This window comes from Pristiophorus japonicus, unplaced genomic scaffold (assembly GCF_044704955.1).
Source record: "Pristiophorus japonicus isolate sPriJap1 unplaced genomic scaffold, sPriJap1.hap1 HAP1_SCAFFOLD_182, whole genome shotgun sequence".
Lineage (NCBI taxonomy): Eukaryota > Metazoa > Chordata > Chondrichthyes > Pristiophoridae > Pristiophorus > Pristiophorus japonicus.
Window position 1 is genome coordinate 383,659 of NW_027251505.1, and position 16,521 is coordinate 400,179.

Genomic DNA, 16,521 nt, shown 5'->3' on the forward strand with positions numbered 1-16,521 from the left:
GACGTGGTAACGATACTCGATCAATTCATCGCATAAAAATAATTGAGGTCTGTGAGACGATTAATAATTGCTGTCAGCACCATGAATACCAATACTTTCTGTGATAGACCGAGCTGACAGACTATCTGGCTTCTCCTGCCCTTTGCCGGGCACGTGTTCCGGGTTTAATTATACAAACTGGGTGAGTTCAATGATCGCGGGGAGACGGTAGGAGCCTCTGTGGCCCCACTGTGAGGATGTGGAAGTGAACACGGTGGCTGGGTGATACGTGACATTTCTGTAAAGGGCAGTGGAGGAGAAGGATTGAGAACTTGCAGTGTGGGACAGAAGTTGTTTCAGGTGAGCCTCCTCATTCCCGATCAGCAGAGGGAGCTCACTGGTCAACTCCCCTCTGTTGGGGCTGTTGTACCAGTGGTTTCTGTAGTGTAGTGGTTATCATGTTTGCTTTACACGCAAATGTCCCTGGTTCGATCCCAGGCAGAAACATTTTGTTTAAACTTGCCAAATGGGAACAATCGGAGGCGAGTTGAGTCTCCTGGCAAATGCTGCCTGATTTGCTGAGATTTGCAGAATTTGCTGTTTTTATTTGCTATTTATTCTCCTGGCAAAAGGGCTCCCTTAATCCTGAATTGCTCTTTATTTAACCAATAAATAGATAACTTTGAGTGAGAGAAAACGGATCCACCGGGGACCTTTCGCGTGTGAGGCCAACGTGATATCCGCCACACTGCAGCCCATCAAAGGGCGAGAAACCACTGAATATAAAGGATGAGCTCACAAATATCAGGGGCAGTGCAGTCTGGTCAACGTCAAACCCTCCTTTCTTATTCAGCAGAGGCATGAATGGGAGTCAGACGCCACAAAGTTTAATTAAAGACACAAATACAAGTAACACTTCTAAATCTTTTCACTGTAAAATTCTTTTCCTTTATTTGAAATCCTGCTGCATTGAATCTGAAAATGAGCACCATAGGATTTTATCTTCACTACTGATTCTATTTTCTGTGCACGGTCGGAATAACCGGTGCTGTTAAATTTGACAAAAGTTGCCCCATATTCCTGGTGTCATCAGCAATGAAGATTTTGAACCAGACTCCTAAAATACAGTGAGTAAAATGGGTCAACATGCATAAGAACATAAGAAGATAAGAAATAGGAGCAGTAATCAACCATACGCCCCTCGAGCCTGCTCCGACATTTAATACGATCATGGCCGATGCAATCATGGACTCAGGTCCACTTCCCTGCCCACTCCCCAAAGCACAGGACAAATAATTGAAGTATCGACTCTCCCTCAGTTAGCATTTCTTTCATTGTGCAAAAGAAGGTGAGGGGTTAATTAATGATGCTTTCCCGTGAAAACAATACAAAAGTTTAAGAAAAAAACATATGGTGACTGGCAGGTGAGCGCTGCTTCTGACACCTGGTGGGAATGGGCGGGGATTTTAAAGCCTCTTGTATTGTGAAACCTTCATAACGCCGAACATCTCAGACTTCATTTTTGGACCTTGTCAGGCAATGGTAGCATGCCTGACTCCAGATTGAAAGGTTGTGTGTTCTAATCATGTTGGGGTTGCAATTATTTTCAACATTGTTCTTCCAGAAAATATTTTCTTTGCTGTTTGGCAATAACCAGACCCTTGCTCCAAGATCTGTCTCACTGTTTCTCCGGTGTCAGGCAGAGATACGCCTGCTGCCCTCATTTATTTCATGTGTCAGGACACAAAAGTTCAAAATCAATCTGCAGGTGGCCACATCTAGCATTGAATACTCAGGGTGGCGGAGTGGTTTAAGATGCTGTGTTCAGATCGCAGTCTCTTCTGGAGATGCATGTTCGACTTTGACATTTCTTATTTTTAATCATTTACTGAAACTCTTTGTTTGACACCACGACCAACTCCTTAAAAGTGGGATTCTGCAGTCCACCTGCTCGCTTCACATTTCTGTCTGACCTGGTGCTGAAAGTGGAGATGTTTCCGCAGTGTCGCGCTTAACACGTTCACCTCACAAGCGAAAGCTCCCTGGCAGAGAATATTTTCTGGAGCTTTTTCCTCATATATGCTCAGAGGCGCGTTCTGTCCTGAACACTCGAGCTAAAGTGCTGAGTTCATTGCCCATGTTGTTAACAGCCTGCCAGTGAATCTGTTTAAGGTGTTCAAACAGATTCCTGACAAAGCTGTCCCGGCTCGCTTCCCGGAGACACCGTGGTCACCAGTGCCCCAGTTTCAGTGGGTCAGCCCCGGGACGTTGGCCATCCGTTGGAGAATACCCAAGATCAGGGATCAGTCTACGGATAGGGATCCCCAGCCGGCAGCCTTTGGCGGTGAGGGACTCACGGGAGAGGTCGTGGTGGACCAGCCACTAACTGAGAGTCCCCAGCCTACAGCCCCCGGCTGTGCAGAATCCTCAGTTAATGAAATGAACTCAGCAGCCACACCTAAAGGGGAAGTGTGCTGTTGCCCCAGAGGGGCCATTCCCCCGATAATGTGGGACTCAGGCACACCTCCAGTCAGAACACTCTGGGTCCTGCGGTACAGACCGCCTTACCGCCGGCCACACAGGCAAACCAGAGGCTGAATAAGGGAAGGAGAAGGACAGGGATTAACTTGGCCAGTCGGAGATTGGTGGCAGATGTATATAATAGCATGCTATGAGTTTAAGAATGTTGAAGAGTTCTATTTTTAAATTAAGATTTTAGAAATTTCAGGTCACCACAACCTCACGAGGAATCCATGGGTAAAGAAGTAGTGAGAGGAATAAGATCGGTTATGAAGGAGTTGTGGCCGGCAGTGTAAGGGGTGTTTTGCAGGGGGTCAGCTTGCCCTTCTGACCTTATATGAGCGGGTCCGAATCGCTCGCTGACCCTTGGTTCTCGACACTGGAATTATGAAGGGACTGTGACAGACTTGGACAGACAATCGGTTTCAAGGTAGGAAGAAGGTATGGCTTTATTGTGTTTATAAAGAAGTAAAAGGCACACCTTTAATAACACACACAGACCAATACACACTGAGGGGTACAACACATTGAATACATTGTCAAATTACAGCCTGTGGGGAAAAGAATACAGCTTAAACTGTAAATGGAGTAAAGAGGAGAATGCAGATACATTTACACAAGTTATCCCAGCCTCCCACCTCCCAATTCCCCTAACTAACTAAGTTATAGCTCTGAGCGTTCAGGGGCTATGCTCACCAATCCGTTTAAACAGTTGCCGGTGATTCGTGGTTTCGGGGTTCGCTGCACTTTGCCTTCTAGGCGAGCCGTACCCCGGACAGAGGAGAGGACTTCGGACTGCATAGTCTTCTGTTGGGGTGCGTCCGTTGATATGCTAAGTTGCGTTTTGGATGTATGGGGTAAGTACCCACTTTCTTTGGTTAGGAATAGTTTTAGTTAGTCCCTTTTGGTAATTTCTCCCCCGTTGGGTCGTTCAGAAGTAGATTGTAGAGTGATTGTCAATTTGGTTGCTGACAGCCTTCCGTTTCGTGGGCCTCGTGCTCGGTCAGTTCTTGATGAGTTCTGGTAGTTTCCTTCACTGTTCCATTTCTTCACTGTAGAGGAAGCAGACTGCTTGTGTCTGTGTCTGTGTTCCAGTCTATGTCCTTGTTCGAGTCAGTGCGAGTTCCAGTCTGTGTTCTGTTAGTTTTTCCTTGTAAAACTGGGGGATAGATATATCCCCTAAAAAAGGCTTTGTTATCTCCCATCAAATCTCTTGGGCTCTGTTTAAACTGTTCTGTCCATTGATTTTCAAATGTCTCCTTTGTCGGCAGTAACTCGATTAGGGTGTGAGAATGTGCTATCACTGGTTTTGCATTGTTTGAGGATTGTCCAGTTTCCTGACCATGATTTCCATTGTGCTTGATTGGGTAATTCGATTATCTCTTATGGGGTGAATAGTTCCCCCCAGACAGTCTGGGATCCTTAATACATGAATTTGCTTCACAGAGTTTAGCCCCACCTTCTGTACTCGGTAACTCTTTTTCGCAGCCAAAATGTTGTATAATCTTAAAATTGATCTGCTCCTTTCCATAGATGTTTAGGGGATCTCAGGCTTCTGAAATTTAGGTCCATTTTGAATTCTCTTTCCTATGAGTCCAAACACTGTGGTCGGGGGGTCTCGATGAATGCATTCCCTTTTATCCCCTGTAGGCGTCGTCTGCCCCTTTAAACTCATTTTAAAAGCCCAGAAAGGAATTCTTCTCCTCTGCAGGGGAAAGGTACCAGGCATCTTTGCGAGATATTGGTAAATTCTACATTCCCCCCTGTGATACCATGTCATTTATGGTATCATCTTACAGGTGAGCAAAGTTCCTGGCTCTCAAGAAATAACTTTCCCCGTAAATTAACTAAACTAATACCAAAATATGCATTACACTTATGCAACATCACCACAGTGACACACTTTTCCCTTTACAGGTACAAACTTTTTACGTTTACACCCTTCCAGCTTGGAGGGGGTTCCATCCCTACAATTGCATTTCAGCACAGTTACATTTCATTTCAATTACATTATATTCACCAGCATGTAGTCAACGTACAACCACATTACAGAAGGAAGAACATAGATTAAAATTAAACAACATCAATTGGTCTCCTGAGGTTTGTCCATCACCTGGTAATGTCTGGATCCTGCCCTTGAGAACTGCTTTCAGGCTGGCTGACACACAAGACAAACTCAAAACAATCACCTAAGCATTACTGCAACATTACCCTCAATTCTAAACTAAACCTTAAAATGTAAAATGGTGCAGTCAGCTACCTTAGACTAAACATTAGAGCTATGTACAGCCGCCACCCGTCTCCGGGTGGCCTGGTTAGTCCCTGTCAGGCCCATGCCTGGTGCGGTCTGATAGCCGCCTGGATGCTAGGGTTTCCCCGCAGCCGGTGAGCTGGAGACCCTTGTCTCTGGGACAGCTCGATGCTACTGCTCCTGTGAGACCCTCACCGCTGGAGGCGGCTGGCTGGCGGTCCCTACTCTGAGTGGCCTCTGTACTTCTGACCTTCGGCCTTTCCTGTCAGGCTGCCCTACTCCTAGGGTAGAATCGCTGAGGCTCAGATGCCGGTGACCACGGTATCTTTGGCCGTGGTGTACGGAGGGTCCTTCTCAGGGCTTGGGTTACTGGGGCTGCGTCCGAATCCCAAACGATGGGTGGGATAGCCCCTCCAGTACTGCAATTCACCATCCCAAAAGGCACGGTTTCTGAGCCTGCCACATTCCCTGTGGGCCCTCCACCGTCGGAGGCGGCCAACGGAGGATCCCTGTCCTGAGGACAGTTCACACATCCCGGCTGCCCTCTGTGCTTGGCTGACCCTGGGTTGTACAGCTTGCACTGGTTGATGTGGAACCACTTAGTACAGCGGGGCAGCTTTATGGCATAGACCATCGGGTTTGCCTTGTCGACAATGCTGTATGGCCCCATATATAATGCTTCACAAACCCCGACCCGAGCATGGTTCCTCACCATGACCTGGCCTCCTATCTCCCATTCGTGGTGTTTGCTGGGTTCTAGCAGCTATCGGTTACTCTGATGCTGTCTGCCCATGTTACTAGCAGCCTGCCAGTGAATCTGTTTGAGGTGTTCAAACAGGTTCCTGACAAACCAGTCCCAGTTCACCTCTCTGAGCTGACCTTCTGTGAGCACCGGGGCTAGGACATGGGTGGGGGTCCGCATGATCCGGCCAGTCATGAGCTCGCATGCGGAATACCCCGTGCTCTTTGACTGGCTGGCTCGGATCCCCATTAGGACCAACGGTAAGACCTCCACCCACTTTTGGGGTGAGTCTCCTGTCTCCTTCCGCAGCCTTTCTTTAATGGTGTAGTTTAAAAGCTCCACATTACCCGATGACTGTAGATTGTGGGCAATGTGCCATTTCCCCTCAATGCCGAGCAGGTTAAGGGTTGCCTGCAATAACTGCCCGGTGAAATGGCTCCCCTGGTCCGACTCCACATACTGTGGGAGTCCGCACCGGGAGAACATTTCGCTCACTAGAATCTTAGCTGTCCCTAGTGCGGTGGCTGTTCGGCAGTTGAAGGCTTCAACCCATTTTGAGAACACGTCCACCAGGACTAGGCAGTATTTGTAGCCACCCTGGGCGGTGGGTAGGGGCCCGATGTAGTCAATTTGGATTGACTGCCATGGTCCCTCTACCCTCCTGACGTGTCCTAGGGACACCTTCCTTTTCTGGGGGTCAGGGTTGTTTGCAGCACACACCAGGCAGTTCGCACAGAACCCACGGACATCCTCCCTGAGTCCCGGCCACCATCCTGCCTGTTCCACCCGTTGCCAGGTGGTCTCAGGCCCGAGGTGTCCCGCTCCTGGACCCTCATGGGCCAGTTTTAGGAATTCCCTCTTGTGCTGCTGTGGCACGACCCATTGTCCCTCTTTAAACAGCAGGCCTTCCTTAACGGTAATGGCTGCTGTGCCGTACGGACCTTCTACTAACTCTCCTCTAGCTAGGGCATTCAGGACAGCTTTCAGGACCGGGTCCTGTGCCTGAACTGTTTTTAAATCCGGGGCCAAAGCTATTCCTGTACTCTCTGCTTCCCTGTTCTTATTCTTGACCGCTGCTATGCGGCCAGTGTCATAGGGGTCGCAGAACTTTCCCGTGCGGGCACCTTCTTTGGCCAGTTTGTCAGCCTGTTGCTTTCCCTCTGCACGGGGTTCGGTTTTTGAATGGTCCTTCACCTTATGTATGTAGACCTTTCCTTCTTCCCCCACCGCTGTCATGATTTTCTCCAGCAGGGGCTTGATTGCCAGGGGTCTCCCGTCAGCGGACGTGTATCCGCGACGGGACCAGATAGCCAGGTACTCTGTACACGAATTGCAGGTGAACATACTCTCCGAGCAAATCGTGTAGGGAGTGGGGAATTCCTCGGGGTGGGACACCATGTACATTACGGCGGACAGTTCAGCATGCTGGGCGCTCATGATTCTGCGGAGCTTGATTACCCGGGCAATAGCTGACCTTGGGTCATAGGCTCCGCTCTCAGTGAGTCGTTTGCCAGCAGATACCATGCTGGACCCGTCCACGTAGATGTCCCGCCCTGTAGGGTGTAACCCAGCCCGAAGGCAAATGTTCACCTCCCTTCTACGGTGCACCTGTGGGCTTTCCCTGGGTAGATTAGGTTGGTTGCGAGCCTTGGCTCGTGGGGACCTTCTACTCTGAGGTCCATCTGGGAGAGGAGCAGGGTCCAGCGAGCAATGCGGGCACTGCTCACCGTCCCGTCCTTAATCATCCCATCTAGGAGCATCTGTTTGGTGTGTGGTGGGTTAGGAGTGTTAGAGGAGACCCTCCCGTGAAGATCAAGGATCTTTTCACTGCCCGATGTGTGGCGAGGAGGTGTCTCTCACAGTTGGAGTACCCCTTCTCCACATCTGTGAGGATCCTGGAGGAGTAAACCACCGGTCTCAGCTGGCCGTGCCGCTCTTGAAGCAGCACTGAGCTCAAACTGTCCCCGCTGGCTGCCACCTCCAGGAAAAACTCCTTTCCTACATCTATCGCTCCTAAGGCTGGCGCGGTCTGCAATTCCTTCTTGAGCTGATTAAATGCTGCCTCACAAACCCTCATCCCAGTCCCACTCCAACCCCTTTTGTAGGACCCTGTGCAGAGGGGCTGCGGTTGCTGCATAATTCTCAATGAAGTCTCTGCAGTACCCAGTGAGCCCTAGAAAGGATCTTACCCCTGTCACTGTGTTGGGGCCTGGTAACTCCTGTACTGCCTCCCTTCTAGCCTTGTCTGTGGCCCTTTCCTCAGCGCGCACAGTCAGCCCCAGGAATTTGACTTCCTTCTGGCCGATCTGTGCCTTCTTCGGCTTTACTTTAAACCCTTCTTCCTTTAGCAGCTCCAGCAGCTCAGCCAGCAGTGGGCCATGCTCCTCCCGCTGATCGGTGAACAGGAGCAGGTCATCCACATCCTGCACCAACTGCTGGGGTCTGCTAAAGCCCTTTAAACAGTTCGCCATGCATTGGTGAAAAATGCTGGGGCTGTTGTGGAAGCCTTGGGGAAGACAGTTGCACGTGTATTGTTGGCCCTTAAAGGTAAAGGCGAACTTGTACTGGTCCTCCCAATTTAAAAGAATGGACCAGAACCCATTTGAAATGTCCAACACCGTGAAAGTGGTCGCGGATGCTGGAATACTCCCTCTGAGGTCCGCTACGGCTGCTACAGTGTGTGCACAGGCAGGGATATTCTTATTCAGCACTCGATAGTCCACGGTGGCCCTCCATGAGTTGTCCCATTTCTTAACCGGCCACAGTGGAGAGGTCACATGGGTAGCTATCGGTCTTAACACCCCTTGCTCTACCAGTGATCGCAGCGCCGCTGTCAGGACTACCTCTGCCTCCCTGGGGAAGTTATATTGCTTTTGTGGTTGGGTCATGGGGTCCCCTTCTATACTAACTTCCACCCTCGTTACCCTGCCACAGTCATGTTTGTGGGTGGCGAATGTTACAAGGTGTGCCCGTACATATACCTGGTAATCCACTGGGGTGTTACTGACCAGTAATTCCAAGTCATAACCCTCCTTTGGCTTCACGGTACACAACGTTCCCTTGGCCTCTTTTTCTGGGATCACCGCCACCTCACCTTCCCTGTCTGTCTCTATGGCTCCCCATCGACAGTAGTTCCTCAGATCCAAAAGGATCTAGTGGCTAATGATAAAATCAGCCCCCAGGATACATTTTCCCTCCTGCTCCCATTTCATCAGGACACACTTCCATTTGGTTTTGAGTGTCCCTAACTGAATGGTGAGCGGGATGGGAAACGAACCAGTTTGCTCGTTGCCTGTGAACCCCACTAGACTGTACGGGACCCCGTTCGATAGAGGTGAGGTAGCCGGGTTATCGGCATGTACAAGGGTGCAGGAAGCACCAGTATCTAGCAGGTAGGTCCCGTTCACTTTCTCCACCTCCATTGTAACGCACGGTCTCTTCCAGGCATCGTACTCTAGGGAACACAGGGACACAGGCTGCGCTGACTCTAGGGATACACATGGGTGGGTTGGAGCAGAGGGATTTACCGTACCGGCTACTGTACCGGTTGCGGTAGCTACTGCTCCCAGTCCATTTATAAGTGTCTGTTGGGTGGCTACGAGTGTCTCATATGAGTCGGGTGTTCCTGCCCCGGCCTTACGGGCTGGGGCTGAAGTGTCCTTTCCCTTAGTCTCTTTCCATGGGTTCCTACAGTCCTTCCTCCAGTGCCCACTTTTCCCACACCCAAAACATTCACCCCCTTTGTGGGGAGGGTTCCCACCTTCCTGATGCCACTCTCTCTTGCCTTGGCTGGGTTTAATCTCATGGACCTTCCCGTTCCGGTAAGCCAGGGTCAACTGTCTGACCACTGTCTCCTCGGTGGTTCTGGGATCTCTTGGATCGAACCAGACCTGGGCTTTGGCCTTCACTCCAGGTAAGCTGTTTGCCACCAGGCTGCGGAGCCAGTGAGCCAACTCGTTAGGGGCCAGGTGGGCCCGGTCAAGAACCTCACTACAGGCCCTTTCGTAGACCGGCCACAACCTGTCGGCGAAAGCCTGTGGAGTCTCCCCATGGAGCTGCACTGTCTTCTCCACTCGGCAGAAAGGACTCCCGTCGTTCATACCCATGGCCTCTAGAACCTCCTCCTTAACCGTAGCGTACGTGTTTCGATCCTTTCTGCTGTCTGCAGAGAGGGAATGGCACAGCTTGTTGTCTCGTGAGAGGAGCAACAGCTTCGCCTGCTCTGAATCATTGCACCCGTTAATATCCCCTGTGTGTTCCACTTCCAGGAAGTGTACCGAGGGATGCCCCTGTTGGGTGAGCTTACTTAGGTGGCCTATCATAGCGCTCAGTTTTTGGGTGTCATGGGGGCTATGAAATTGCTTACTCGGGGTCCTGCTGCCCCATTTGCACCAGGTGGGCCAAACGTCTGCTGCCGGACCGAGTGCATTGGCCCTGGTTCCAGCCCTCCTTGTATTGGCTTGCCTGCTTCCCCCTGCTACCAAACCGATTTAAAACTCGGGGCCGCCGTTGTTGGTAGTTCGCAATCGTTACCTGCCCTGCACTCTGGTTGACACCCCCGCTGCTCTGGGCTGTTCCCGGGAGCTGCAGGCGGTGACTGCGGGGTTTCTCCTTGCTCTACCAGGTATTCCTGGGCTAAACCCGGGTTTATCAGGCACACCATGCCTTTAGCCCGGGATAGAGCAAGGTTCAAGCCTTGGATCAGCTGCTGGCGGGGGCCATGGTCACCAGCCTCAAATTCCCTGGTACTGGCTACCTTATAGGCTACCTGAATGTCTCTCACCCTCTCCCCATAATCTTTAACTTGCTTGGCGAGGCAGGAATTATATTCCCGCAACGCAAGTTCGCTATTCTTGGCTTCAATAATCTGACACTGTAAAAGGTCCAGTTGGGTTTTGTGCCTTTCTTTAGTGAGCTCTCTACTTTCCTTTCACTGTCCCATCTCAGTCCACAGCCTTTCCCCGACTGTGTCCCTTGCACTGGACCTCTCTTCTGCCTGCCTCAATACTCCCTTTAATTTCTCATTCTCCTCATCTAGAAGCCGGATCTGTCGCTGAAGGCAAATTAGCCAAATGGCCTTCTCTATTGACTTTTTATGGTCCTTGCTCTCGGTCCATTGAGCTGCAGCATCTTCTGGACGCTCAGCATACAATAGATCGAGTACCCACTCCTTAGCCACATTTACCCTCTTAAACACATACGAGGAAATCCCCTCTTCCTTTTTGCTTCTTTTCATGAAACCACTCTCTCTCTTATCACGTCCCTTGCCCCAGAGGCCCTTGGTGGTCACCATTATGTAAGGGGTGGTTTTCGGAGGGTCAGCTTTCCCTTCTGCCCTTAAATGAATCGCTCCCACACCCTTGGTTCTCGACACTTGAATTATAAAGGGGCTGTGACAGACTTGGGCAAACAATCGGTTTCAAGATAGGAAGCAGGTATGGCTTTATTGTGTTTAAAAGGAAGTAAAAGGCACATCTTTAATAACACACACAGAATAGTAATAGCAATAGACACTAAGGGGTACAACACGTTGAATAAATTGTCAACATACAGCCCATGGGGAAAAGAATACAGCTTAAACTCTAAATGGAGTAAAGAGGAGAATGCAGATACATTTACACGAGTTATCCTAGCCTCTCCCGCTCTCAATTCCCCTGACTAACTAAGTTATAGCTCTGGGGGTTCAGGAGCTATGCTCACCAATCGCTTTTGACAGTTGCCGGAGAATCGCGGTTTCGGGGTTCACTGCACTTGGCCTTCTAGGCGAGCTGTATCCCGGACGGAGGAGAGGACTACGGACTGCGTAGTCTTCAGTTGGGGTGATGCAGTAAGTTGAGTTTTGGATGTATGGAGTAAGTACCCACTTTCTTTGGTTAGGAATAGTTTTAGTTAGTCCTTTTTGGTAATTTCTCACCCGTTGGTCGTTCAGAAGTAGATTGTAGAATGGAAATAAATGTCGATTCTTCGGTTTTTGCTGAGTTGGTTTCGGTTGGTCGTTTCGCTGGTTGTGGTGGCCCGGATTGTCAATTTGGTTGCTGACAACCTTCCGTTTCGTGGGCCTCGTGCTGTTTGCATGCTCGGTCGGTCCTTGATGATTTCTTGCAGTTTTCTCCACGACTCCATTTCTTCACTCCCCACGTCCGGCTGCTTGTGTTCTTTTCCTTGTAAAACTGGGAATAGATATATCGCAAAAAGGCTTCCTTATCTCCCACCAAATCTGGCCCAGCTCTTTGTTTCAAGGGAGCTGCTCATTAGTTTTGAGCTCTCTTCTTTGTCAGAATTTGTCGGGCTTGTTCAGCAGTAATATGATTGAGTTGTATCATTTAGATAATGGTTGGTAATTTGATTATCTATTAGCGGGTGAATTGGTGTTGCATAGTTCCCCCAGACAGTCTGGGATCCTTAATACACGAATTTGCTTCACAGAGGTTAGCCCCATGTCATGTATTCGGTAACTCTTTTTTCGCAGCTAAAATGTTGTAGAATCTTAAAATTGATATGCTGCTTCCCAGAGATGTTTAGGGGATCTCAGGCTTCTGTAATTCAGGTACAAATTAAATTCTCTTTCTTATGAGTTCAAACACTGTGAGGGCTCCATGAATGCATCCCCTTTTATCCCCTGCAGGCCTCGTCTTCCTCTTTAAACTCATTTGTGTCCCGAAGTTTGTCCTTCCATTTTAAAAGTCCAGAAAGGGATTCTTCTCCTCTGCAGGGGAACAGGTACAAGGAATCTTTGCGAAATATTGGTAAATTCTACATCTCCAAAGCAAGTAAAGCAGTATTAAATATGGAAACCAAAACTGCACGCAGTATTCCAGGTCTTGCCTTACCAATCTCCTTTATAACTGCAACAAGACTTCTCTGCTTTTCTACTCCATCCCCTTTGCAATAAAGGCCAAGATTCCATTGGCCTTCTGATCAATTGCTGTACCTGCATACTAACCTTTTGTGTTTCATGCACAAGTACCCGCAGGTCCCGCTGTTACTGCAGCACTGTGCAATTTTTCTCCATTTAAATAATAACTTGTCTTTGATTTTTTCTGCCAAAGTGCATAACCTTGCACTTTCCAACATTATACTCCATCTGCCAAATTTTTGCCCACTCACTAAGCCTGGCTATGTTGTTTTGCAGATTTGTTGTGTCCTCCTCACACATTGCTTTTCCTCCCATCTTTGACTACGTTACACTCGGTCCCTTCTTCCAAGTCGTTAATATAGATTATAAATAGTTGGGGTCCCAACACTGATCCCTGCAGCACCCCACTAGTTACTGTTTACCAACCAGAGAATGAACCATTTATCCCGACTTTCTGTTTTCTGTTAGTTAGCCAATCCTCTATCCATGCTAATATATTACCCCCAACCCCGTGAACTTTAATCTTGTGCAGTAATCTTTTATGTGGCACCTTGTCAAAATGCCTTCTGGAAGTCCAAATACACCACATCCCCTGGTTCCCCTTTATCCACCCTGTTCATTACATCCTCAAAGAATTCCAGCAAATTTGTCAAACATGACTTCCCTTTCATAAATCCATGCAGACTCTGCCTGACTGAATTATTTTTTTTTCAAAAGTGGGAGGAGCAGTGACCGGAGGAGGTGTGAGCAGCTGCCTATAAAGGCCCAGCGGGAGTCCGGGGATCGGCGGCAGTCGGAGGAGCAGCGGCTGGAGGAGCAGCGAGCAGCGAGCTACAGCTGGTGCAGGGTCAAAAGTAACAAAGAAGTCACAAGTAATCAAAGGGTGACGTCACAGCCAAGAGGGTAAGTGATTGTCTGGTTGAGTGGTGAGTAGTTTTCTGTTTCTTTGTCTTTCTTCTTGTTCTTAGCAGCAAGAAACCTTTGGCATGTTGCCAAATTAAGTAATCTAATGGTTAAGTCATGGCAGGAGAGCTCGGACACGTGTCATGCTCCTCCTGTGCTATGTGGGAAGTCAGGGGCGCTTCCAGTGTTCCTGATGACTACATGTGCAGGAAGTGTATCCAGGCCGCATTGCGGCACTGGAGCTGCGCATGGTGTCACTCTGGAGCATCCGCGATGCTGAGGATGTCGTGAATAGCACGTTTAGTGAATTGGTCACTCCGCGGGTAAAGGTTACTCAGGCAGATAGGGAATGGGTGACCATCAGGAAGAGCAGTGGAAGGAAGGTAGTGCAGGAGTACCCTGGTGTCATCCCCCTGCAAGACAGATACACCATCTTGGGTACTGTTGGAGGAGATGACTCATCAGGGGAAGGCAGCAGCAGCCAAGTCCATGGCACCTGGGGTGGCTCAGCTGCACAGGAGGGCAGGAAAAAGAATGGGAGAACTATAGTGATAGGGGATTCTATTGTAAGGGGAAAAGATAGATGTTTCTGCGGATGCAATCGGGACTCCAGAATGGTATGTTGCCTCCCTGGTGCAAAAGTCAAGGATGTTTCGGAGCGGCTGCAGTGTATTCTGGAGGGGAAGGGTGAACAGCCAGCTGTCGTGGTATATATAGGTACCAACGATATAGAAAAAAACGGGATGAGGTCCTACAAGCTGAGTTTAGGGAGCTAGGAGTTAAATTAAAAAGTAGGATCTCAAAGGTAGTAATCTCAGGATTGCAACCAGTGCCAGGTGCTAGTCGGAGTAGAAATTGCAGGACAGCTCAGATGACTATGTGGCTTGATGAGTAGTGCAGGGGGGAGGGATTCAAATTCCTGGGACATGGGAACCGGTTCTGGGGGAGGTGGGACCAGTACAAACCGGACGGTCTGCACCTGGTCAGAACCGGAACCAATGTCTAGGGGAGTGTTTGCTAGTGCTGTTAAGGAGGGGTTAAACTAATATGGCAGGGGGATGGGAACCTATGCAGGGAGATAGAAGGAAGTAAAATGGGTGCAGAGGCAAAAGATAGAAAGAAGAAAAATAAAAGTGGAGGGCAGAGAAACACAAGGCAAAAATCAAAAAGGACCACATTACAGCAAAATTCTAAAGGGAGAAAGTATGTTAAAAAGACAAGTCTGATGGCTCTGTGCCTCAATGCGAGGAGTATTCGTAATAAGATGGACGAATTAACTGCATCAACAGCAATTAACAAATATGATATAATTGGGATTACAGAGACATGGCTCCAGGGTGACCAAGGCTGGGAACTCAACATCCAGAGGTATTCAACATTCAAGAAGGATAGACAGAAAGGAAAGGGAGGTCGGATAACGTTGCTGGTAAAAGATGAAATTAACGCAATCGTAAGGAAGGACATTAGCTTGGATGGTGTGGAATCTGTATGGATAGAGCTGCGGAATACCATAGGGCAGAAAACACTCATGGGAGTTGTGCACAGACAACCAAACAGTAGTAGTGAGTTTGTGGACAGCATCAAACAAGAAATTACGGATGCGTTAAGGTACAGCAGTTATCATGGGCAACTTTAATCTGCATAGACATTGGGCGAAGCAAACCGAGAGGCGGGAGTGCGTGGTTGGTGAGGCCTATAAAAGGCCCAACGGCAGCGAGAGGCGGCGGCAGTCCGAGAGGCGGGAGTGCTTGGTTGGTGAGGCCTATAAAGACCCAGCGGCAGCGAGAGGCGGCGGCAGTTCGAGAGGCGGGAGTGCATGGTTGGTGAGGTTTATAAAGACCCAGCGGCAGCGAGAGGCGGCGGCAGTCCGAGAGGCGGGAGTGCGTGGTTGGTGAGGCCTATATAGACCCAGCGGCAGCGAGAGGCGGCGGCAGTCCGAGAGGCCGGAGTGCATGGTTGGTGAGGACTATAAAGACCCAGCGGCAGCGAGAGGCGGCGGCATTCCGAGAGGCGGGAGTGCGTGGTTGGTGAGGCCTATAAAAGGCCCAGCGGCAGCGCGAGGCGGCGCCAGTCCGAGAGGCGGGAGTGCGTGGTTGGTGAGGGCTATAAAGACCCAGCGGCAGCGAGAGGCGGCGGCAGTCCGAGAGGCGGACCTGTGCAGCTGCAGCGGGGAGAGAAGGCAAAAAAGAAGTAGAAAGAAATCAAAAGGTGACGTCACAGCCAAGAGGGTAAGTGATTGGTGAGTAGTTTTTCAATTTTCTTTTTTCTCTTCAATATCAGTGAGTAACTTTTAACATTGTTGTTGCCAATTTAAGTGTATCTAAGGGTTAAGTCATGGCAGGAGAGCTCGGTCGGGTGTTATGCTCCTCCTGTACCATGTGGGAACTCAGGGACGACTCCAGTGTCCCTGACGACTATATCTGCAGAAAGTGTATCCACCTCAAGCTCCTGACGGTCCACGTTGTGGAATTGGAGCTGAGGGTGGATTCACTCTGGAGCATCCACGATGCTGAGAATGACGTGATTATCGCGTGTAGCGAGTTGGTCTTACCGCAGGAGAAGGGTCCACAGCCAGCTAGGGAATGGAAGACCAGCAGGAAGAGTAGTGCAAGGAAGGTAGTGCAGGAGTCCCCTGTGGTCATCCCCCTGCAAAACAGATACACTGCTTTGGGTACTGTTGAGGGGGATGACTCATCAGGGGAGGGCAGCAGCAGCCAAGTTCATGGCACCGTGGCTGACTCTGTTGCACAGGAGGGCAGGAAAAAGAGTGGGAGAGCGATAGTGATAGGGGATTCGATGGTGAGGGGAATAGATAGGCGTTTCTGCGGCCGCAACCGAGACTCCAGGATGGTATGTTGCCTCCCTGGGGCAAGGGTCAAGGATGTCTCGGAGCGGGTGCAGGACATTCTAAAAAGGGAGTGAGATCAGCCAGTTGTCGTGGTGCACATTGGTACCAACGACATAGTTATAAAAAGGGATGAGGTCCTACAAAACGAATTTAAGGAGCTAGGAGCTAAATTAAAAAGTAGGACCTCAAAAGTAGTAATCTCGGGATTGCTAACTGTGCCACGGGATAGTCAGAGTAGGAATCGCAGGATAGCGCAGATGAATACGTGGCTTGAGCAGTGGTGCAGCAGGGAGGGATTCAAATTCCTGGGGCATTGGAACCGGTTCTGGGGGAGGTGGGACCAGTACAAACCGGACGGTCTGCACCTGGGCAGGACCAGAACCAATGTCCTCGGGCGAGTGTTTGCTAGTGTTGTTGGGGAG

General features: G+C 49.7%; 1 non-coding gene across 1 annotated transcript; it reads left to right on the forward strand.

The window, feature by feature from the left end:
• The first annotated feature begins 414 nt into the window (after positions 1 to 414).
• On the forward strand, positions 415 to 486 carry trnav-uac (transfer RNA valine (anticodon UAC)). The gene has a single exon. It is a non-coding gene; the product is annotated as a tRNA-Val (tRNA).
• Positions 487 to 16,521: the final 16,035 nt, after the last annotated feature.